The sequence below is a fragment of the Osmia lignaria genome, chromosome 2, assembly GCF_051020975.1.
Source record: "Osmia lignaria lignaria isolate PbOS001 chromosome 2, iyOsmLign1, whole genome shotgun sequence".
NCBI classification, from domain to species: Eukaryota; Metazoa; Arthropoda; class Insecta; order Hymenoptera; family Megachilidae; genus Osmia; species Osmia lignaria.
In genome coordinates this window covers 6,124,833-6,149,699 of record NC_135033.1, presented here as the reverse complement: position 1 = coordinate 6,149,699, position 24,867 = coordinate 6,124,833, and the positions used below count along the sequence as shown (strand labels likewise).

General features: G+C 42.2%; 1 long non-coding RNA gene across 1 annotated transcript in view; it reads right to left on the bottom strand.

Moving 5' to 3' along the window:
• LOC117605989 (uncharacterized) overlaps window positions 1–24,867 on the bottom strand; it is a 177,002-nt gene that overhangs the window by 14,479 nt on the left and 137,656 nt on the right. The window contains exon 5 of the long non-coding RNA XR_004581848.2: window positions 11,230–11,377. This is a non-coding gene — a long non-coding RNA (uncharacterized LOC117605989). The remainder of the gene's footprint in view (window positions 1–11,229; window positions 11,378–24,867) is intronic.

The window sequence follows — 24,867 nt, the reverse complement described above, 5'->3', positions numbered from 1 at the left end:
TTGATCAGGACAAGCAACTTCCGTCGATACGCAATTTCAGCGGCGAGCGTTGAATTTTTCAGAGGAACCGAGCACTCGGCTCCAAAGAGGGAAGTCCCTCGTTCTAAATAACGAAACAGGATATCTTTCCGTAGTTCGCGACAGCCATTCCCTCTTTTTTCTCCACCAACGGACCTCTTTTTTTTCTCTCAAGTTCCTGGCGACGCCTTGAAATTTTACGCAGCCTTTCGCTCGTTTACCATCGTAATTCACGACGAATCTCCATAGGGCTCTAAATATCTTAACAAGTTTAATACTTCGGCCAGGCTGGTAATTTTACCGAACGACCCCCGGAGGACGTGAATTATTTTCAAGCCGCAAGACCGTCGTGATACGATTCTTGATTTCTTTTTCCTGTAACATATCGTTGTCCCTCGATAACCCGTTCAAATTTTTCTGATTTTTATGTTGAATTTTCGAAAGAAGTACCTCTTTGGTAGATACAATAAATAAATAAACTAATATAATTTAATTTCTTTAATGTCTTGGTTAGGGATTGAAATCCTTAGTTTATGTTCGAAGGATCAAGAGGACCGTAACGTTTCATGAGAACGTCTCGTGGAATAGTCCTGACGGATTAACTTGGTCTCGCGTGTCGAATTTCTGGCTATGATGTATCGCGTTTCACGGATTGAATCGATAGGATATCGATCATCGTGTTAAGTAGCTTTCACGGTACAGAGGGGACATTGGATGTGGACACATGTGTGGAACGAATCGCCGCAATTTAGCGATGCGAATCAGTGACACATAAATAGGGAAGATGCTAGAGAGTTTCTGCAACAGGGGGTTGTAGAACGCGTTCTCCCAGTTAGTTTTTCACCCTCCTGACCATGAATGGCTGTGATATTTTGAAAATTCAACGTTTCTATGAAATGAAAGAAATGTCTGCTATTTACATAGATTCAGTGGATCGTGAAATATTTTACTTTCCAATAACAACAATAGGTGCAGTGGTCCAGAAAATAATAGGAATGTGCTGAATTATTAAACTAAAGATCATAAACTCGTGAAAAGTCTTTTATTAATGCAAGAAAAATAACAATCGTTAAGGTAATCTATGATCTTTTGCATTTTTGTAATGACTCTTTGTTAACAAAAGTGCCTGAAGGAGGATTTAACGAAGAATAAAAGAATAAAAAGGGGTGCACGCGATCGAGTACGAACGACATCGAATTTCGCGACCAATAAGGGTGCAATATCTGACGGGAAGGGGCTGGGGGGTGGCGAAACTGCGAGACAAAATAGCGGAAGCACGAACGACTGTCGTGGATGCGGCGTTAAGTAGCGACAATAACAATAGGACGTGTCGCGGAAAGACCGTGTAATGGGAGAGGAGATAACGTGATAAGTGGAAATAAAATGTGAAATGGTCAGTTGCGTCGCTTTGCACGGTTATTATCGTCGAAAACGAGGAACGTCGCGCACGTCACCTTCTGCACCTCCTCCTAATCGTCTGTAAACGTTGCCGATCGGCTTCGTCTGGCAATTATTTTCTGGATATTTCAACGATGCAATTGCATCAACGTTGGATAAATTGATTCAGAAAGAAGATTGTAGAAAATTTAGAGATTTTCGATTGTAAAATGAAATCGTTGGATCAAGATACAAATCCAAATCTTACGTTCTGGCAATTGAGGAATTTAGATTCAGAACCGTCCCAAGTTACTTTATAATTTTGCTCACGTTTCTCATTCGATTCCGACGAGGGTCCAGTCTCCCTTCGAACGATCGCGTATATTTTGCTTTGAAAAATATACCAAGTACCATCTTGCAACGATTAACCCACCGGTGAAGGCTAAATATTATACTTTATGAGGGTTGAAACTAATTGATTCTAACCGTTCCTCCTCTTGAATTTTAAATTATTCCCACAGAGCGCAGGTAATTTGAAAAATTACCAAAGTTACCGGTGGCATTTATTGAAGCTCCTTTACGATTCACATAAAATTGAATAATTCCCTTGAAAATTGTTCCAAGAACGAAGGATCGATCGGTTTCAGGCATTACCGGAACGTCTGCTTGTTTACGTGCAATTTATTCAAAAACCACCGAGCTTATGAATATTTATTCAAAGCGTTACAGAGTCTCTCGACCAGATATTTGGTCGTGTTTTTTTTCAGGAGACTGGTTGCGAGGCAACGTTCGACTCTTTCTTTACGGTTGTTTGCTTCTTTTATCGTAAGTTGCAAGATCCTGAAGCTTTTCCAACAAGATACGAGTTTCCTTTTAATGCGACCTCAGGGACTTTCCGCGTTTTCTGTACGATTCTTAGCGAAGTCGACTGTAAAATCGTCTAGCTAACGATGCTGCTAGTTTATCGGTGATTAAAAACTCGTTACGAGAAAATGTAGTTACATTTAGGTGTCGTTCGATGATTTAATTGATTGATACCATTATGGGTGAGCTTATAATCGTTAAAATTAACGCCGAACGCTGAACAACAGATATTCATGGAAATATGCGTGGATAGCGTTTCGTTTTAAATGAGAGGGCATTATAACGCGTTTACAATTAAATCCTCGAATAACGTTCTAATTTGCATAACGAGCTCCCTCGTTCCAACTGTAATACTAATACTCTTGTGTAAATAATCCTTAATCACTCTTCGTTTATCGACTCGATTCTCGTTAGGGAAGATTATAAATTTTTCTATTTCCTAGAATTCATTGGTATTCGTTAATACAACTCTCTTAAGTATCTCTCTTATTTCACCCTTCGAAAAGAAAAAATTTATTAAACACTCATTTACCATGGAACCTGATATAATAACAGATCCACCTCGAAAGAGACGCGTTCTCGAGGGTGTCACCGCAAACCGGAAGCGATTATCTATCGTCGATCGTTCGGACGCAAGTGGTTCCGCTTAATTAAGTCCAACGAAGGTTCCACGTTTAGCGTGAATCATTTGGCCTGTAAATGCGTCGACTCGATGTATTCGGCCATCTGTGGCCACTTAACCGACGGGACTAACCAACCGGTTCAGATTATTATACCTGTGTCACCACTTCGCAGCTTGGTCTCGAAATCGCCCCTTCATCGGGCATTGTGCCTCCACTAGAACCCCTGACAGGTTGGCTTCCGCTTCGTACGAATTGCAATGGCATTTCTCTGCCCCTCGCCTAACCGTGCTTTATGGCTTTTTATTATAAATGTCCCCTTTTTCGATAGCTAATAGCCCGGAACCTAGCCACCCTGTATCGAAGGGGCCCACGTTTTTGTCTATCGAGCGCCATTTCCGTGAACTACTCCCTGCGCGTTTCCTGTGTGCTTCAGCGCCCATCGCGCGTGGAGAATGATCATTACGTCGAAACTTTGAAATTCTATTTCGCTATTATCTTGTAAGTTTCAAAAATTACAATTCAAGTGTTTCGAAGATATTCCACTTGAAATTTCCAGACAAGAACCATCGAAATCTCAAACTTTTAAATGGGACTTCGAAATGGATCCTTAATCCTCCCTAACTTTTCAAAAAACAGACTCATCGAATCTGAGCTTCCAAGATTCTCTACCTGGAAATTTTCAAATCAAAGTGGTGGGCGAAGTCGAAAAGAAAGAGCTTGACACGTATCGCGGCAGAGTTTTCGAAATAGCCCACACGTGGCTTAATGTCCGGTTGTTTCCCTCTGGTCGATAAAACGAGCCACGTCCCGTGGTTCAAGACCGAGAAACAGCAAACCATTAAGCGACTAACACCATTAAATGCTTTTTCTCATGAAAATCACGACTAGCCATTTATTTTCTTTCCCCGTGCCACTGAGAAGAACGAGGTTTTCTACCTCGCACAAAAATATCGTCCGAGATAATCGCGTTGAATTATCGTTAGGGAATTTCCTTCGCGACGAGGGGTTTACTCTCATTAACGTTACCCCGATAAAGACAGGAACGCGGAGGCGATCGACGATTTTTTAATTGGCAGTAACGATCGCGAAGTCGATCGCGTGCAGTTAACGAAATATCGTTCGCCTGTGAAACCCACGGAGATATCGAATTCCCGGAGAAATAATACGAGCCACGACAAGCTTGCTGTCTCTGTTGTTATTGAATTTATAAAGCTGCTTTTCCTGCGCGCTACACACAATATCCTGGAACATAACCGAATGATATTCGTTCGCAAAAATAACTATTATTATTAGCTCGAGCCTTCGGGCGAAATGTAGGATTCGACTGGCGGAAGTTTCGTGGAAAAGAATACACACGGCTGTCTAACTTGGGGATTTCACGAGGTTATTTCTCTATGGATCTCAAATATCACAGATTATAATAGATATGAGAAAATTGACATTTCGATAGATACATGTTTCATGGAATTAATGGAACTTGGAATTTTAGAAAGCTTTTATAAATTATCAATTCGAATTGGGATTAGCAGGTGATAAAATAAAACTTTTGCTGCTAAGTTTGAGCTAAATCATATTCTCCTTGTGAGATGATTATATTCAGCAGCTCCTCCATATAGAATTATCAGTGTTCGAATTAGAATTTAAAAATAATTTGAAAATCAATTTTCCTCTTTCCCAAAAAATTCCAATTCACTCGATATTCGAAGCAGAAGAGAATCAGCATCCGCTGATGCAGATGTTTGAATAAAATTTCGACCTCGAAGCACAGAAGGTAACTGCATCGCAAACGCTTTTTAAATCCGTGTCAACGACAAGTTTTTCGCCGGGAAAATGGACGACGGTAACTGGCAGCTAGTGTACGTACGATGGAAAATGTCCGACCAGGTCTTCTTTTCCACTTTTATCGCGATCGTGACGCCTTTTCTGGATCACGGCTAAAGGGGGTATTTCATTTCACGTTGGCGGTCTAGTAGATCGCATAAAAACGCCCACCATTACACTCGCCGGATGCACGATAACGATTATTGTTTCTTCCGAGTTACGAGCTGCTTCGCGTTTCAAAAATCCGCGCACAGAGAGGATCATGCTTGTAATTCTTCGCTGATAGCGTCATTTTTCTATGGCCGTGCTGAGATGCTTCAGAAAATACAGAAAGTAGATTTGATTCAACCACGAAAAATATAATTTTACAATGTAGCAAACAGAGAACTTGAAATCTTAATGAATAAAGTTTCAATGCGTCTTACAAGAAACGTCCATTTCCGTCTCTGTTTGTTTTTTCTTTCTTTCCTTTGGTCTCCTCTGTTACGTGACTGGCTATCCTTTCTGGAACAACGACGATTGGGTCTCTCTATTTTCTTTTTTTTTTTATTTTTCAGTCTCCCTCGAGAAAATTGTGGTTCCCTGGGCAAGGAATTCTTGCGGCTCTCGCGTAGCTAAAAGATTTACTTAACCACACGACGGTTCTTCTGTTTCTCGACCTGTTCTTTTTCATAGCCGCTCCTGTTTTCCACCCTTTGTAACGCTCGTTCTTTGTTCCCCTTGTCCAGATTACGTCTACGGACTTAATAATTAGGAGAGTGTAGTAGAATTCGTGTATGAATTACATTTTTTTTCCCCCTTCTTTGGGCGCTCGTAGCCCGAGCTAATTTTGCGGAGACCTGAATAGCCTTCTGTGGAGAAAAAGCCACCCAGATTGAGAACGTTTTCCATTGAATTATGAATTTAGGTTGACTTCGTTAAATTCTGATCGACACCAATTCTAATGGTTTTATTTAATAAAAAGACGTACCCCAAAATGTAAGGGCGATTTACCCCTTAAACAAATTTTGAACAAATTTTCTTATTAATCGATATAAAATCTCACTCTGCTTTCTGAAAAATCGTGTAACGATGACCCTTCCAAATGGGAATACCCTTTTAATGGCGGTCGATGGTAGCCCCGGGGTAAGAAAAATACTCGTAGCGGGAAAAGTTGCGTAAAACGAGCTTCGGTAATGGGCGACAGTCGCCGTGTATAGCTTCCAACAGCGGGGCTTTTGATGTGGTCTTTTGAATGGGACTTCACATACGTTAGTCGAAGTCCTCGTTTAAACGTAGCGCATCCCTCGAGAACCGGAGCTTACCTGGTCCCGGTACTTTGATGCCATCTGACAAGAAGGGAGTTTGTTAGAACCGAGCCATACGTTTGATGTGGTTAACCGCATTTGCCGTGAAATTGAACGCGCGAAGTAAGAAATATGGAACGTTTCTCCATTTTTTCCTGCAAAAGATCGCGCTCTTCGCGACTGCATGGAGTCTAATAGGGGTGGAAGGAGGGTGGCTTAATAGTTTTCGACGAGTTTCGATTCTTCTTTTTTACTTGCAATCGCAATACCCTCTTTCTACTTCGCGAGGTTTTCTGGGTCGCGTGCAATTTTGTCCCCGCGACACGAAGAAAAAGCAGGTGCAGCAATCTGCGCGATGGCGCGATTCAATTCCGCTCGTATAATCGCTTCTTGCGACCGCAACGTGTGCAATTCATGTTATCCAACTCGTTTCTTCATTGTTCTCACGTTGAATTAAAAGACTTTTCGATGTCCATTAATATTTTCAGTATCTCGAAATTTCAATATTATTAAGATCACGCTAATTCACCTTATTTACCGAATAAGCCTGTTACCAACGCGTCATCGTGTTCCCCGTAATGCAGCAGGCAAGCAATCCAATTTTCTCCCGGCTGTAAAATAATACATCATAATCCAAATGTCTCTGCAACCCCTCCTGTTTGCATACCAACGCTCTCCCAAAGAATAATCGAATCAGCGCCTCCCAAACAGCATCAAAACTCCATCAGCCTCGAAACCGAAGTAGTCCTTCGTCAGGCAACACCGCGCCTCCCTCCGAGCTCACCCTTTTCATACCCCGTCGACGACCACCCTCGAAACCGACGTAGTCTTCAACTTCGAACGTTCCTTTTTATTTTCCAAATCGCGGCTTTAATTATAAACGCTAAATGTTAACGCGAACCCCATCGATTTAGTAGAATTAGTAAACGACGTTGATATTAGTAGATCAGAAGAAACAGAAACGGGTTGGCGCAATCAGACGGCCTGTGCTCGCGGCTTCAGAACGACGTGATTAATTAATCGCAAATGTCGTATCGAAATTTCCGAAATTACAGGATGCAGTTTGCGTTCCGGCGCGGAACAGCTGGAGTTAGGAGGCGGCGTCGATCAACAGGGAGGAAACTTGAAGGGTTTCGAGGCTGGTCGAAGTAAGCAGTCAGCGTTGGGTACAGAATCAAGCCGGCCTCTTAAATATTAACAGTGTACTCAACGCGGATACATTAGTAACGCGGGAACGAGTTGTACACGTATGCACACGGAGTCTGGAAACGTAGGGAAGGGTATCGGGTTTTACCTAACGTCTAGACGACATTTGAGAGAAGAGGCGGCTGGTTTAGGTCTACGAAACGCCTTGTGACGGTGCCAGGTAACAAGAAACGTCAAAGGAATTCTTGGCAACGGCTTAGAAGCCACTTTGTGCCCTATCGGAAACGTATACCGTGCAAATCGACAAATAACGCGAAGGGTAATCGTGGCTATCGATCTGTTTGCATGCCCCTTTGCGAATCGCGATACCGTGGAATCAGAGTCTTGTCTCGATTTACCTCCTCGTTCCTCGAAATGTCATCCACGACTGCAAATCCAATCGTTCTCTTTTCTATTTATATGAAAATAATTAATCTCTTCGAGTTAAATTTCGGCTGACAGAAGGAACCGATCGTACCTGGCAGTGTACCAAAAGTATCGCCAGACAGCAACCTACGAAATGCCTAGAAATTGCACGCAATCCCTGAATTATACAAGGCTTTCCATGCAACGTACACGTGAAGTTTTGTAGCTACATAATTCAGTTATCATAAGCTATGCCGGTTAACTTATTGCTACCGCCAGATGTCTAAAATTGCGGTACACGCGTGTATATTTCCCGGCTACGAAACGGGAGCGACCGCTTAATAAAACAACTGGTGCACTGCAAATAAAATCATTGTTTCCACCACGGTTCGCGTCCACGGGCTTAATTACAGATACGAATTTAAGCTTAATCAGCAAACCTCCTGGTCGTTCCTTCGCGAATATCCGTGCCGCGTCGGGACACAGGAATCCTGCGGCAGCTGTCGAGTAAACTAATAATTTCATCATACTTTTGATGTCTCTGTTTAAGAATTCCACCTGGAACGAGTTAAAACTTTTTTATATGAAACGTACAGTATCCTTAATTACATTCGAAGGATCTCTGATATTAAAGGATCACAATTAAACGTTCGTAATTATACCGTAGCCTGGATATGAGAAGCATATTAGAAAAGCGAGACGACGAAGCATGAAAAGTGTGGCGCACCGTATCATTTTACCGTAATTCCTGACGTCGCGATCAACTCCATTTACCCTAACACGTCTGCGCTCATCTTTTCCAGACGGCACCTGTTTCACGGCGTATTTGTTCCCGTGGAATATTCAACGATCGTGAAAGACGAGGCTGCAACGAGACCAACGTGTGTTCCAGGATGATCCTTGCAACGAGCACCGGGGCCAAATGAGATTAAACCAGGCTGGACTGTGTGTAACTCGAATAGACGCGTTCTCGTTCTTGCCAATAGCGTTTCACGTACACCAGGAGAGAAGTTGAAACGAAAGGTTCGAGGTTCCGTCGGATAAAGGTAGAAAGAGATTAAAATGACCGGTTGGTTTAATGAGACGACCCCGGTTGTTTCACACAGGTAACTGGTATTAATGAAATCAATACTGACACACTGGATAACGATCGAACAGGTCGGCGTGGCCGCGCGGAACTCTGGCTAAAATAATTCCTCGTTCGTTCCTCGGCCAGCCAATAAACTGCCAATTAGCGGAAATTCGTTTCCCGTGACGTTCGCGGACCGAGAAAAAATTGCCACCGCGTTTGTGTCGAATGGTAGAGAGAAGAAGGGGTTGATCGGAGAGGGGTGGATCGATGGTTTCCGCGAGGACAAGCTTGGAAGATTAACACATCGACGAGTGTGTTGCATCGTGAATTCGATGGTAAGAAGGAAAAGTGTCAAAAGAATTGCGGATGAGACAAGTTCCTCGATGCGGAATGGGGAGGATAGGAGTCGTAAGTGGAACGATAAGTTAGATCGGATACGGTGCGCGATGCAGGCGTGCAGATTATTCCGAAACATTTGCGTACAAGTTTCGAACAGCCAGTGTAAATTGCATCAGATCCCCGTTTTGCATGAACTCGCTTGAGGAATCAGTTTAACAGTGTTCCGGTAACATCGCGTACGTATCGAGGATCTAGCTTTGACGTTAACGGCTTGACCCACCTTCGCTTCTAGCTTTCGACCGATCGAAATAATTGTTGTCGCGTTAACATAAATATTATCACCTGCCATTCAAGAAAAAAGCTTCTTAATTGTACCATTTTATATTGCAAAATAAATGACATTTTGATCTAATAAAATTATTATTTTCGTAGCAAGTAATATTTCTATGTACGAAAGCGTTAATTAACGATCCTTAAATTTGTAAAAAGTATAATCAACGAGGCAAGTCGAGCGAATGATCGTGGATGGGATGTGGGGGGTGGAATCTCGGCGCGGCAAAGTGGGATACAACAAACGGATAAATCGATTACGTTAATCCGAAGCTATCGAGCTGAAAGAGGGTTTATCTGTATCGATTTCGGGCCTCGACCGGTCGCGAGTATGCACACACGTATAAATAATGCCGCGCACATTAACAATCGTTAATAACATACGTGCCTCTGAAAGCCACATATGGGGAGAAGGGTAGGAGCCAGGGGACGCAAATATTAATGATCGGTCCCCAATGAACTAGGAATACATAATGCCTATTTGCATGACACCCCCGCCACGCCAAGCTTAGTTAATCATTCGCACGCTCTGATGTTTGCTGAATCGGCACTGCTTACACACGGCCTCCCACAAATCGCTTCGACCACCGTTAATAAATCGATGATCATTTAATAATTTATCGTTTAGATAAAGTATCAATTCGGATTAGAATGTTTTGACGGTTTGACATCTTTATGAGTGAACTGGATCCGTACAATTCGATAATGAATTTGTATGTGAAATAGTAAAAGTGGCATAAACCTGCACGCGTTTTTATAGAAAAATATATTTGTTCCATCTTGGACCACCTTTTTTCAAGAATTGAAATTAATTAGTAACGGGTTAATTTACCAAATCTCTTCTTAATCGAACAAATAAATACTAACGAAATAAAGGACGATATTTCAAGCATTCGCACGAAATTAACTGGTAACGATATTTTTGTTATTTCACGCAAATACGACTGCCATCTGCAACGTAGGTAAATTAATGCAGAATTAATATTTAATAAGGAATAATGTCAACAAATGCTTCCATCGTCCTCAAATGTATTCTTGTTTACCTTATTCAAATTAAAATTAAAATAAATGGTACTGAGACATTCTGTTCAACGATATTTGCCATATTTTTTTTCTATTTCACGAACACTGCGTTGATTAATCGTATTCCTTTTACAGAGAAATTAATTTAATTGTTAAATGGAAAAATATTCTCGTAATTCTCTCGTAATTTGAAATAAATAAACAAGCACACGAGCAAGTGGTGAAACGACAACAAAGTGGAATATCTACACTGAAAAGCAATTGATACGATTTCAAACAACAAATTCTGTAACTCGAATACCTGAAATCGTGAAGTGGCGTATTGCGCATAGTGTAATGGTCATCAAAATGAAAAAAAAGTAATTTCTCGCTTTTCAATTTTCGTCACAAAGGAAACAACGATGGCCGATGTCGACGCGACGCACTGATTCGTTTCGTTTCGTCGTCGCGTTGAAAAATTCATAAACGTTTTACTTAACAATTATTTGGACAACGCGCGGACGACTGCGTCCCCAACGACCACGGTAATTGCTTTATTTATTCTGTCGGTGGAGGAGGAACGGCGTCGGCTACGTGCTCGTCCCCGTTCGTAAGTGTAGAATTTTAATTGGCCTATCGGCCGTCCAATTAATTCCGTTCCAATGTTCGGAAGGTCGACGCGTTTCCGCGATTATCGATGACCGTTCGTCTAACGCGTCTGAAAAATTATCGACCATTCTTGACATCGTGTGATCCGTGTAATTTTAACGATTCCAAAGAGCAACGAAGATATTGTAAAATTAGAAATGAAAAAATTTTGTCAAATAAAATTTCGTGGTTCTCGTTCGAAGAAAGGGGACAAGAAGCCGGCAAATGGAAGTCGAATCTCTGTTTCCATTCTGGCGGCTGGCGAATTAATTAGGAAATTCAGCGTTTCATAACTTACGATCGGACAGAACTCGAACAGTGGAAAGGGTCTTCAGCTTTCCTCGAGTGCCTATTGAACCACCACCGTGGCCAGCACTCCTCAAACACTTCAAACCCAAGAGGCAATATCTCGTAATTGAACTATCATAATGGCGTGCTCGATGGACCTGCAAAGAAACGTTTCGAAATTAAAACACTTTCAACTGCGTCGCAGTTTCCGCGAAAGATTCGACGAATTTCTTAATCGAATTTTTCATTTTTTCAAATAAAACCTCTGTTAATAGAGCTTCGTTTAAAAAAAGAGGAGTCGGAATTTCTTTGACAAAAATTAAGAAATTTATTTTTGATTACCGGATTGTGAAATTTGGCAATTTCGAAAACCTGGTATTGCAAAACTCCGCATCGAACAATAGGGATTGTTTTATTTTAGGAAATCCTTTCCAACGCGATTGGCGGGTTACGTTGTGCTTTAAATTCCGTGATTTTCGGTCGCGGCATCAAAGAACCTCTCGTTAACGCTTTCCCTCGTTAATTAAATCGGGCACGGCCGATGCAGCAGGCTGCAATTGGATTTCAATCGCAGACGCGTAAGAATTATACGCAGCGGCTCCTGTCTGTCGCGAATAACAATGTGTCGTTACGATTAATTACCTGGATTCAGTTCATTACGGCGCCACCGTGTTTCGAATATGCCTTAATTAATGCAATTTACTAGTCGGAATTCGCGGCCTGCCGGCGAGAAACGGATTGAAGTGGTCGGTAGGAAAGAAGTTTCACCCAATTATGATTTAATTCAATCGTTCGTCAGTATTTCTTTCGTTTTCTCGGAAATGTGAAAAAAAAATGTATCAAAGAACGACGTTGAATTTACAATCAATTTTATTAATTGAAACGAATCGAAGAATAAATCAGTTTCATATTTTCCTATAATTGTGATAATTAAATGCTGTATAATTTATTGAAAATTTTTCATTTTCTATCGGATAATAAAAAAGGAAAATATTCAATTAAAATTGAAAAATTTAACTTCCACAATAAAGAATTAAAAACTAAATGAAGATGAATTTTGCCAATTTTACAAGCCTTATTTCAGATTGCAAATTTCTTGGAAATCTAACAATTGTTGTAAGATTCTACCCCGTTATGGAAGCAGCTGGCCGGAAACGGCGTCTATCCCCGTGGTCCTGATTGGCGCGTGTTACACCTGTGCCATCATCGTGTGCATGTGCACACGTAATATTTAACAGGCGCGTTGGTCCTCGTGTCTCCAACAATGGGGCTCGGCAAACAGCTTTTCACGCTGGTTTCCTCCAGCTCGGGACACATTAAGCGCACGCGTGTAAATTTCGTGTACACCTGATTGTTCGCGTGTTAACGGGACGTCGTATATATGTAACGGACGGGAATCGAGCGGAACGTATGTATGTAGCCGACGTGCATTCATGACAATCGCGTAGTTTCAGTTAATCGGGATTATATTTGAAGATGCAACGGTTGACGTGACGAGCGAGCAACCGGAACAACGAAAGACGTTCCACGTGTCTGCAGCGGACGTTGAATTTACGCGTTTCTTCCTGTGCTCATTGTTATCCACGGAATATTTTCAATTTGAATCTGCAGAAACAAATTTATGCTGAAATTCTTCCCCGGGGATAATCAAATAATTAACGATCACAAAAGTTGGAGTATTGGTTGGATCGAGCCCGGTGTTCTATCAAGAAAGGAACCACGATCGACTTTCTTTCAAAAACTTTCTAATTCTTTTACTTGCAAAATTTTCAAAAGAGTTTTCTTCGACTTCGTAATGAGACGGCCGTCGCGGAAGCCGGGTCACTTTGACCTGGTATCCTTTGAAAAATTCAGCTCATTCCAAGAAGGTACTCGTCTTTCTTCTCGCGGACACTGTTTTTATTTCACTCGCATAATTTTCCAGCAACCGTGGATCTCCTTTATTTTACCAACCATAGATCTACTCGAAGGGCCAACGGTATCAGAAACGTTGAAATTTTCTTAATCGCATCGAACGTTACGTTGGTTGAATACAAAAATAGAATAGGGAACAGCTGTATTGCTCGTGTAAATAATGAACGAAAATGTAATTTATGTTACGTAACGAAGACCCAGTTTCGTGTTTTCAAGGGAAGATGGTAGCTAAGAGCGAGAGAGAGAGATAGAAGAGGAAAAACAAAAGAGAGAAAGGCAGACGAAAGGGATGCAAGTGTACGTACAGCTTCCGGAATATTTCCTATTGGAACAAAGAACCGGAATACAATTTCCTAGCAACGTCTCGGGAAATGGTATAATGACTTTGGAATCGGAAGGGGACGCGTCCCCGCGAAACTTCCCATCGTTCAAGCTTCGTTCCGGGTTTTATCATCGCGAAACAGCTTCTTCAACCTCGATAATTGTCTCTGCAATTACAAGCTTTAGAAGCCTCGTAATTCTGGTCTCGGTTACTGAAAACGTCGCGACAGCAGACCATTGGCGTAACTGGTACCTTTGTTTCAGATAAATCAGCTCTTTAATTTAATTAGAAGCATTAAATGACAAATTACTTTTTATTCGTTCCCATCATACGGGACGGTACTTACAGAATATCTACAGGTATTCAATTTCCGTTTTCCGAAATCTCGTTCATTGTTAAATAAACATCTGTTATTTATGTTAGTAATTATTTATTCATGTGATGTTTTTAAATAATTATTACTGGGAGTAGCCAAATCTGGCTCCAGTTACGCCAATGCCGCAGACAGATAAGCTTTCTTTCTCTTCACCCTGCCGCGGTATGGATGGAAATTATGCAACGAATAATGAAATTCATCGATCGAAAGGTAATTTTACGATACTATGCCACGTTGCATCCCGTGTTGCCGGGATACGATGCGAAAATAGATATTATTTATCGGGTCTACCGTCGCTAATTGCGGCTGTATTTTATGCAGAAACCGAAGCGCATTCGAAATTACGACGAGGATCGGCTTTACGACGCGTTATTTAGCTTGCTAATCGCCCATTTAATTGTCTCTCCACGGCAGATCTTCGAATTGAGAACGAAACGAGAATAACTCTTCCGTCTTTTCAATGGTTATTGTACTTAAAATAATTCGACTTCGAGATCGTTTTGTAATTCATAATTAGATAGTCGAAAGAAAATTTGCAAGCTTCAAAATCATCAATTGCTCGAAGCTTTCAACCTTCGAGGAACTTGTATTTCTGTACGGAAGAAGTTTCCTACCTTTTTAATCGTCGTTCTTGTAAAACAATATTCGAGCAACTCTTCGTTCTCTTGAAAACAAAGTTCGAAGATAAACTTCTCTTTTAAGAACAAACAAATCGCTCTCTCGAACTTCGAAACTTCTTCACTTTCTGCGATAGAATGTAACTTTCTAATTTCATCGCTTTCAATATTGTTCCCGATGATGAAAAGGTTCAGCTTCGTTGCAAACGATCGTCGGTGAAAAACAGGAATCGTCGGGAATCACAGCGCATTTTAATGTTTAATTGGCGAACGGGCGCCGCGATTAAAAACGACCGGTCGCTGATTACCCCGAGAGGGATGGGATCTTTTCAATCGAGTTAACGAGGGAACGTGATGCGATCGCCATTGATTTTACGCGTTCCGCGTTTCTGTTTTCTCTATTAATATACTAATGAATTGTATCCATGGTAATTCGTTTCTGCTCCTCGACCATTCTTCCCCCTCCGTAAAATTCAATAAAAAAGACCCCGATACGTTGGGCAGTCATTAATAAATTATTGTCTTTTCTTAAATGATCAAAATATTCAATTGAACCAACACAAAAATTTCAGTACAAAAGATTACCGATGTTCATTGAAAAAAGAAGAGGAAAAATCAATTCTTCAACCCCCTTTGATATATCCCTCATTGACCCTGTGCGCCCCTCTTAAAATTCCATTTCTTTCATCAAACGGCATTATTGATGCGTATAAAGCGGCAATTAAAATCCGTCCATCTCTATACATTTAATTATCGCTCGATCATACATCGATATTCGCATATTTATAAAAAGCGATTCCGTTCCTTCGCGTTTGGCATCGTTGCCGCGGCTGATGGCAATTTGTACAGTTGATTTTCCAAGTCAACGAGCAATCAGGAAGCCGACACACAACTCTCGCCGCATTGTCGCGCGAAGATTGCTTTTTCATTCCATTCGCCGTTTATTTTTTTTTTGTCTCCCCTCTTTCCCCCCGATCAACCAGAGCGGGGAATGTAAATTAATCCGGTATTGCATATGAGATGCGCGGATCTGCGAGGCCGTATTGAATTCCGTGATTGGAAACAGGTATTACTGGACGAGAGGACTGGCTAACTGGAAAGGGATGAAAGGGACAGACAGAGGCCGCGCATCCGTTCCTGGCCGTCGTTTTTCTTCCTTCTTTTTCCTCCGGTTTGTTATCGAAGGCGTTCCGTCGAGGAGCGAAAATGGCAGAGCGCTTTTAGCCTCGACCGATTTGAAAATGTATTCTTCAAGCTGGAAAATTCTTTGCCACGCTTTTCCTTTTATTCGGTGAACTCCGTCTTGTGGACATTTATTGAAAAGTAGACGAGAAAGTAGAGTGTACTTATGAATGTACGGGCTGAGAGCTTTGATCGTAATTTATGCCGATTCGTCTGCGATACTTTCGTAGAATTCTTTGTAAATGAACCACGAGAATCGCGAATAATATTCCACGATGCGCGGCAGCTCGTTCGCAACAATTAAACGGACGCCGCGTTTTCGCCTGTCATTTCCTCTTTTTTTAATACCACGCCAACGGTCCGTGTCGTTTTCTCCTTCCTTTTTTTCCCCGAGCGTGATCGCGCTTTTTATTGGAAAGCCGCAACAGATATTTTCGCTGCGTGCGAATAACAGCATATGGCCGGGCCAATTTTCCAGCAACTCGGTCGTCTGTAAATTCAGCTGATCCCGGCGAACCACTTGGACAGCAATTACATTTTTCATGAAAATTAAAATGCCGTCTCCGGGACCCGTTGCGATCCATAATAGGTTGCTTAATGGCCGCGTGAAATTTGCAACGTTGGAAAAGTGCAATTCAGGGGATTGCTGTTGTCTTTCTGGCCAAGTGTCAGCCGTGAAATTCAATCAAACGAAATATAAAAAAATTTTCATCCGAGAAGTTTAGAAAGATAGGTAGATTCAGAGATAACTAACAGATCAGTAGAATAAGTCGCTGTATAGTCAGACCTGTAATAGTAATGCAAAACTACTGACTTGTGTTTTTACATTAAAAATACTGAAATAATATTACAAGAAATTTGTATCATCTTGGAAGTACAGAAAGATAAATGGATTTCAATGGAGTAGATGGCAGACAAGTAGAACAGGTGCGTTATAAGTCAGACAAGCCAAGCAGTGATGTTACTTGACATTCCTTGTTTATGTTCAGAGTTTCCGCAAACAGAAAATTAGAATTAGTAATAGTATGTAATAGAGAAATATATATAGTTATTAATTTCTATACAATGATTGACCCTTTCCCTAAAACAATAAGAAATATAGTACAATGCGTTTCTTAAGACGCAGGGCGGACCATAGAAAGAGCCATAATTTTTATTAATTTTATATTTTCTTTTGTTAAAAAATTATAGCTTTACGTTTAGGTTAATGTCCTTCAAGGGTTCAAGGGTTCAAGGGTTAAATAATAAAATATAATTATCCTTCGTAGCCCAAATAGAATTATAGTTTATGTAAGAAATGCATTATATTATATTTTCTACTTTTTTAGGAAAAGGGTTAATAATTATACAGGTGTCAATAACTGTAGGTTACCTTATGGGAAAAAGAAAATTCCTATCAGATAAACAATATTTTATATAAACACATTATGAAATGTAAAAGATTAGGAAAATGATCAGCTCGGATCATTGATCGTTTTAACGCACAACTGAACTCGTTAATCATAATTCAAAAGTACGAATAATTAACGAAGCGAACGAAGCGTCAGGTGAAATGTAACAGCAAATAAGCGTGATTATTTCCGAAATGAAATGGTAGCCCGAAGGCGGCTCGACCCGGCTTATTTACGTTTCGGGCGAAGGGCCCACAAAGGAAGCCGTAATTATGAGATGAAAGCATCCCCTTCGATACGCCGGTAGAATACCCCTCTTCCCGCTTGCCGTGGATTCCAAAAGCGAGGCGCATTCAAAGTTTTTCGCCGTTTCATCCCGGCCGATCGTTCGTTACACACGAAACTCTCTTCCCTAATCAATTAGTCTCGCAACCATGCTTTTTTTCTTCCTCTTTCGATTTCAAAGCAAATCTCGGATCGACGGGACGAAGAAAAAAGAGAAAACGAAGGAAAAGAAGTAGGCGAATCTCATTAGCCTGGTATCTGGCTCGACGAAAACTTTGTCTTGCCGCGTTATTAGAAGAAACCAGTTCCGGTCGCGTCAATCGATATTTAATTAAACTCGAATTTGCATGAAGGTTCGACGCCGAAGAAAGGAGTAGCCAAGAGGGTGGGTAACGGAGGCGGCATAATTTCGGATAATCTTTTCTCATTTATCTTCTAAGCGTTCTGGATGTACATTGTTAATTACGGCTGACAGTAACGAACAGAGCTCCACTTAATCGAGCTAGGACTTCGTCGCCGTTTCCTTTCTCCACGATTTTCCCTTCCTTTGATCCTTTGTCTTCCGGCTGGTTGGTCGGTCGCTCTTCCTTCAATATTTATCCTCGAGACACGCCAAGCCCGATGGAGGAGGAACGTTTTTATCGTTCGTTCGCGGTCGATGGCATCGCACAAAAGACACGACCACCGTGTAAACCGTCCTTGTTCGCGAATTAAGTGGCGAAGTAAATTGCAAGAATGAAACGAACCGCGACTGCCACAGGCATCGACATTAATGGCCCATGATGTAGTTGGCTCAAAGAGGAAGCAGAGCGGAGTAGAAGATGAAGGCATTGGATCAACGAGATGGAAATAACTAAAGAGACGTATCGCGTCTACTTTGTTGATCGAACTGTTCGATACACATTTGAGAATTCATATTTAGCAGAGAATCATTTATCGTCGATTACACTTGAAAAATTACCAATAAACGAGTCGATCGGCGTGATAATGGCAGGAGTGGCGGAGGTTCGATATCGATGACACTTTGGCAAATATAAATGTTAACATTGTTCGATCTGCTGATGACTTTTCGTCGTTACGAGCGATCCGTTCGATGGTTAATTTCTCGTCAGATTATTTTTATTTATAAAATAAAAACACCACTCGACGAGAAATCATTCTCCCTGATTTCGATCAAAAATAACAATCGCGGAAGCACTCTCGAATGAAAAAATCCTTTCTGCCAGCACTCGGAAGAAGAAATACTTGAAAGCAAGCCCCGGAGTCGAGTACAGAACACAAATAGAGCAAGCTCCGCCGCAAATTTGTCACGTTCCATCGCTACAAAAGCACGCCTCCTCCGCTCTGCCTTCCTTCTACAAAAGAACCAGCCTCTTTGAACGCACTCTTGCACCGTGTCGCATTAGAAATTCAGAGCGCAGTTTGGCCCGCGATCTAGGCTCCGCGTCAGAAGCCTAGATCGTCGTTCAAAAACACGTGAAAGAGAGAAAGAAAGATACTCGTGTGTGTGTAACGTGTGCCGCGAGTAGCAAAAGTTAAAGCTGTACCTGTTAATGGCTCCTTCCATTCACATACGCGAGTACCGGTACTTGTTTTCGAAACCGTATGTAGCCAGGAGTGTTTACGAAACAACACGCCAGAGAAAGAAAGAGGAACAACGCCGATACGGAGGATAGGAAGAAGAGGAAGAAGGCTTGCCGCAAAACCGTTTTGTTCCCAACAGAAGGACATCAATATCGTACCGTGGCGTCGCGTCGCGCCAAGTATTCAGAATGCCCTTCAAGAATTTTAATGCGACGGAGAAAGAATTTATTGCGACATAGAATGCGCAGTAATGGCGGAAATACGTATAAAAGTCGGGAAAAGGGTGCGCATTGTCGCCGTCTAATGGCCTGCCTCGGGCGTCGCGCATTGACGACGTGTACACGCAACCACCATCGCCCTCTTCCTCTTCTTCCAACCCTGTCCTCACCCTTCCAACCCTGCTTCAAAAGATTTTTAGGAATTCATCGAGACCTGCCCGATACCTTTGCCTACCTTCGAGCGAAAATAAATTCGCCAAAGAGAATTTATTTTTAAAGAATCTAATAACGCGTATGACCTCTCGGAGTTCAGAAGTCCGAATCGCAACGAACAGACGGAACAACTGCGAACCGGAAATGTAACAGCAGGTGAACTCGATTCCCCGGTAACTCGAGTCCTCGAATCGTTAGGAAAGGTTTCCGAGGTGGCTTCGAATTTCTCGATTCGGACTTCGGTTAAACGCGGCACCAAGGGTTGAAAAGAAATTTCCTCCGAAGGGGGTGGGTGAACGAGTGCGTTTACTTTATCGCGACTTACGTTACAATTACCAAGCTATTGGATGGAAAGTTTCAGATTTCCTAGTATCGATTGACAGACGTAGTTACCTTTAACAAGTTTCATAAGTGGAGAAACAATTTACGACAGAAGGTATTCTGAAAATTGAAACCGTAATTGCACGGAGCTATTTCCGTGGTAAAATAGAAACTTTCAAACTTTATTTCTTCAGCCAGGTATATCGGAGGATGTTAATTAATCAACATGCGAAGAAAATGGTATTCTAATCGATATCATTTGAAATTTACATTATCATCCAGTGGCAGCTCAAACGTGCACGAATAATTTTCGGTAACGAAAAATCCGGGTGCATTCGAACCGATCGTTCTAGCGACAAGGTACAATGGACGTCTGTTTGCAGCTCGCTGGTAACGAATTAATCGCGTATCCGTTATCGGCAGACTAATTATCTCGAAAATAACTGGCAACCGAACAAATTGCGAGCGACGCGGCGGGAAATATTCTCGTAACCCGAGGCTATCCGTGTCAGAATCGGAGCTCGAATGAAAAAAATGAAAAACAGAGAGAAATTTTCGAATTCGACGTTGTCGGTGTATTTCGAGATCGTTGCCACCCACGGAAACGACAAAACGTATTTATTCAACGACAGAATAAACGCACAATAGGGAGACTATATTATCATCCATTGAGAGGGTAAGAAAAGGCCTCCTGTTCTTTTTTCCTGGCGCCTCTCCCAATCGAGATCACAGTTGATCTATTTTAATGGTGCACTTCGCTGAGACACTCTTGAATCGGCTCGAAAGAGACGCTGAAAGACGAGAAAATTGAGAGGGGTTGAACAGAAAGGCCGGAAACGCGAGGCAAACGGGGGTAGAAGCACGGTCCTTATTTCCTCGCGTAGAGCATCCCCCTTGTATGGAGGTCAGGGTTCCTCGCTCGTGGAACCCTTGGAGAATTTTTTAATAGAGCAAATTGTAGCTTAATGTATTAATAGACACGACTACGTTGAAAATGAAAAAATGGTGTACAAAGGTGACGGGAAATTGAATTTCCTAGAAGCCACCGGGAACTTTGTTAATAGATTGCGTCTAGACGGAGTAACTTGGCACAGTCTGTCGGTATCATCGATAGAAAGCGACCTTTGAAGACCACGACAACGATGTCGATGATGAAGCTCGCTTCCGGCACCGTGACCATTAAGAGGCAACGGCTTTACATCGAGAAAAGTTTACTTTCTTGAGCGTGAGTGATCACAGCGAACTTCCTGACAGTGTCTTATATACATAGGTAACGTTGCATTAGCGGCAAATGGCCGTAAGAACATTGATGGCCTCTCCTATTTCTGCCTTGCTAATTATAGCTCGCACAGCTTCCCGTGGCACGTTCAATTTCGCGCATCGTTGTGACCCATAAATTAAGCTAATAATTCTATTCTCTATGCCGTTCATTTACCCGCCCTCTACCGTTCTCTACCTATCAAAGTGCGTGTACCATAGTTTCATTCTTTGGCAAGAGAAACGAGAGAATAAAATGAATGCGGTTAGATTTCGTTCGATTATAACGTCGCACGGATTCGCGTTAATGAATTAAATTAAAATCCCTCAAACGCGAGGGAAACTGCATTAACAGTCGCCTTTTGTTACCATTATTTTCGCCACGATCCTTTCGGCTTTGTGCCGTTTGCAGCAGAACGCATTGTTCCGTGTTTCGTCGCGGCTCAATGTAAATTAGTTCGAAAGCGACATTTAACGTGGAATATCGTCAGGCAAGGGGCTTTTGTCGGGTGCAAATAATTCGAAAATCAAATTGCACGATGAACCAGTTTCGAGGACCGTTCACTAGTTTAGATTCGATACGTCGATCGATGGGAAACGCGAATCCCGCCTTTTCGTTCGATGCTATTTCATCTCTCGCATAGCTTTGGTAGTGTAGATAGAATTTTTGAAAGCGTTTAAGAACGTTTCGAGATGCTTTACAACATAGTTGAGTACTTCCGAAGATAACGCCGCGGAATTCGCAACACTTGCCACATTGTTGAGCGGTTTTGAAGTTATATACCGTGCTTAAGAATCTCGTAGTTCGATTCGCAATATTGTTGCAGGATTAAATGTTTCGGGACAATTTATATTCGATACGCGATGCTCTCAAATGACGTCTTACGATGTTATTGAACAACTTTTCAACTTTATAAAACACTCGAAAGCATTTCGCGTTGCTTTGCATCTATGTTGGTAACATTTCAGAACGTTCTTCAATGGCTCTCGAGAATGCCGTACAACTGTAGGAAGCTAATAAATCACTCGTATCACGAGATACTTTGCAACGTTATTGCATAACTCCAAAACACTCGAGGAACGTTCCTTTTCCTATCCAGCGGACGCGTACATATTTACAGGGAAATTCAGGTGCAGGTATGTTTGATCCCGGAGTAACGTCGAGTTAAAGACCCTGCAGGCAAAATTTTGCCACGACTTTGATCTCGTGTTGCGTGTCCGCATGTGCGTGCAGAAAACCCTGTTCCTCTGATGCGGCGAATGATAATGTAACGTTCACATTGTCGGATACGTGGTTTTTTCGAGACATTTGCATATCAAGCCGGTGCCAGCGGTTTTAACGAAACTCTACCCACCGTTGTAAACATTAAATATCAAATTTTGCATCCGTTCTATTTCGGGTTTATCGTTTCACTTCCTCTTTTTTTAATTTCTCTTTTTTTGCACAAGTTATTCGCGTTTACGTGGAACGATAGATAACGCGGCTGATGAATAGCAATTAATTCGAAAACTACCGATTCCTTTGTACTCCCGCGTTACAGCGAGAGGGTGACGTCTAGATTCACAAAGAACTCCATCGTCCATCGCGCGAAGTTTCAAGATGAGAAGCCGAAGCTTTGAAAAGCTTTGTAATGATACAAAACTTTCGACGAACTTAAACGATCTCTCCTTTCTCGCTAATTGTAAGTATCGAAAACTTCTTTCTTCATCGTCGCCACGTGCTCTTTCAAAGAATATGTATAGAAAAAATAAAGAAAAGCGATTCGAACCGAGAAACGCGTCGATGGTAATTAACGACGATCGACGACATTCTAGGGCGGAAGTTATGGCCGTTCGCCAATAAAGGGGTACACGTATGTACGTATCGTCGTGGAATACATACCGATCGCTTCAATTTCACCGACCCCTCCGTGAAACTTCAAAAGCTTTTTCGTTTTACGTCACGCAACACGCCGCATCGCATTACGTCTTCCTTTCTGCCGCGTTCACAACGAGATCAAACGGACACAGGAATTCGACCGAGCTTCCAGCAGCAGCAGGAGGTATTTATTTACAAAATGGGATGGCTTCGGGTTCGGAATGGCTCCAGGAATTATTGGAATGTCGCGAATAATGTATTCGTGATATTTCATCCCCTTCACGGCGAAATGATGTACAGGGTGAAGTGAAAAATTGTTAATCTAATGGAGTTTCTTTTTTGGATCAATTAAATCTGCTGTTACAATATCATCCCGTTGTATTTCTTTCCACCCTTGTTCAACCACCTCCGTACTAATTACTCCTAGTCACAATTTCCCAGACATATTAAACCAGATGGTCCCCGGCGTGCTTTGTTTGTGCACAAACTATAATACGTCAAAAGAGTATGGGAAACAAGGAGCGAAAATCGTCCGCGGCTCGGGTTTAAACGTTCGCGGTGAAAATTCAGTCGTCGAAAGGTGAATTTCTCGAGGAACACGGATACGTCCATACACGTATTATATACAGAGCAGTAGCAGCCCGCTCACACAATCGCTCGAGAGCTTTCTGCGTTTCGCTGCGTTACATCTGCGTGTTTAGCGTTTAATTAAATTATTCGGAGGTTACCTTCATATTCACTTCCGCGGAATGTGATTAAATTATGTTCCACGGCTGTTTCTGAAACGTCGTAATTTATTTAGCGTATCCACATGAGCAACAATATTCATCCGCGGGGATAACAAGCCGACCGACGAGTAGCGACGCACCCGAACCGAGACGACCCGGCTACGGGGTTTCATTTCGCGTAAGTTTAATTCGCTCGGTTTTCAACGTCGCGAACGTTCCGTCCTGCCTTTTGTGTTGAAATACTCTTGCCCTCGGATGAGCAAATTATTCGCGAATCCGCGAATCGTTTAAGAGAACGGGCTCGTTTGCGGTGCTCGTCTACGTGACGGAACAAGATTCGTTGTTGGAAACTTAAAACGTGCTTTATCAAAATATTTCTTTTATCTCGAGTAAACGAATAAAGTTTGCATCTGAAATTTAGCATGAACGAACCTGCAAAGTTCGTGATACGAATAACTCGTGATGAATTCGTATCAAGTAGAATTTCGAATCTCGTTGAAAAGGCACGGAGAAGATCGTTTCGTAGCGGCGTAAGTTTCCTAACGCATTCGCGTACCTCTTCGGGTTCAACGTTCCGTCTCGAGCAGTTAATCGCTCGAGGTAAATGCTCATCACGGTGTTTTACTGCTCGGCCATTGTTTACGAGGCTGTAGAAGCCCAGCGAAACCACTGCCACCGACACAAATCGCATTACACCGTCGTGGACTCGTAAACCACTCGTCGATCCTCCGGCTTCTTCTTCTCGTTGTTCCTCCTCTACGCGGCGGCATCGAAAATGCGAGAAACCCCGGCAAATATCGTCGGTCTGCGCGCCGATAGATAACGGCTGACGTTCGATCGTGGCGATTCGAGATATAAAGTTCCTCGTCGTTCGCCAAATCGAGCAATAGCTCGGTGGCGAAGCGACGCGATCAATTCGCCGGAATGTTAGGGGTAAATGGAGGGTGAATAGCCCGGGTACGACCGACGTATGCCGTACAGGGCAGCGACCATAGAAACGGATTATAGGCATCGACGAGTGGCATCCGCGCACACCCCGTCACGGTAATTGTAATAAATTTTTCAAAAACCCACTGTTACACGAGAATGGAGAGGCTGGCACGAGCTAAGCTCGTCTGGATACCGATGCCAGAGTAAAACGAGGCTAAAACCGCCGCTTGACATTGATAATATTTACGATTATTTGCTCGGGCATTAAGGCGAGTAGTTACAGTCGACGTAGAGTCAGACGGAGCGTCTGCTGTCTGCTGGTCGGCCTCGTTTAACTTCACCGATGCAGACGCTGGTTTTCTTCTATTCGATCGGATATTTTTCCATATTTTCAATGCACCCTTCCTTTCATCGCACGATTAAATATATAAATCAGCCAAATTGCAGAACGT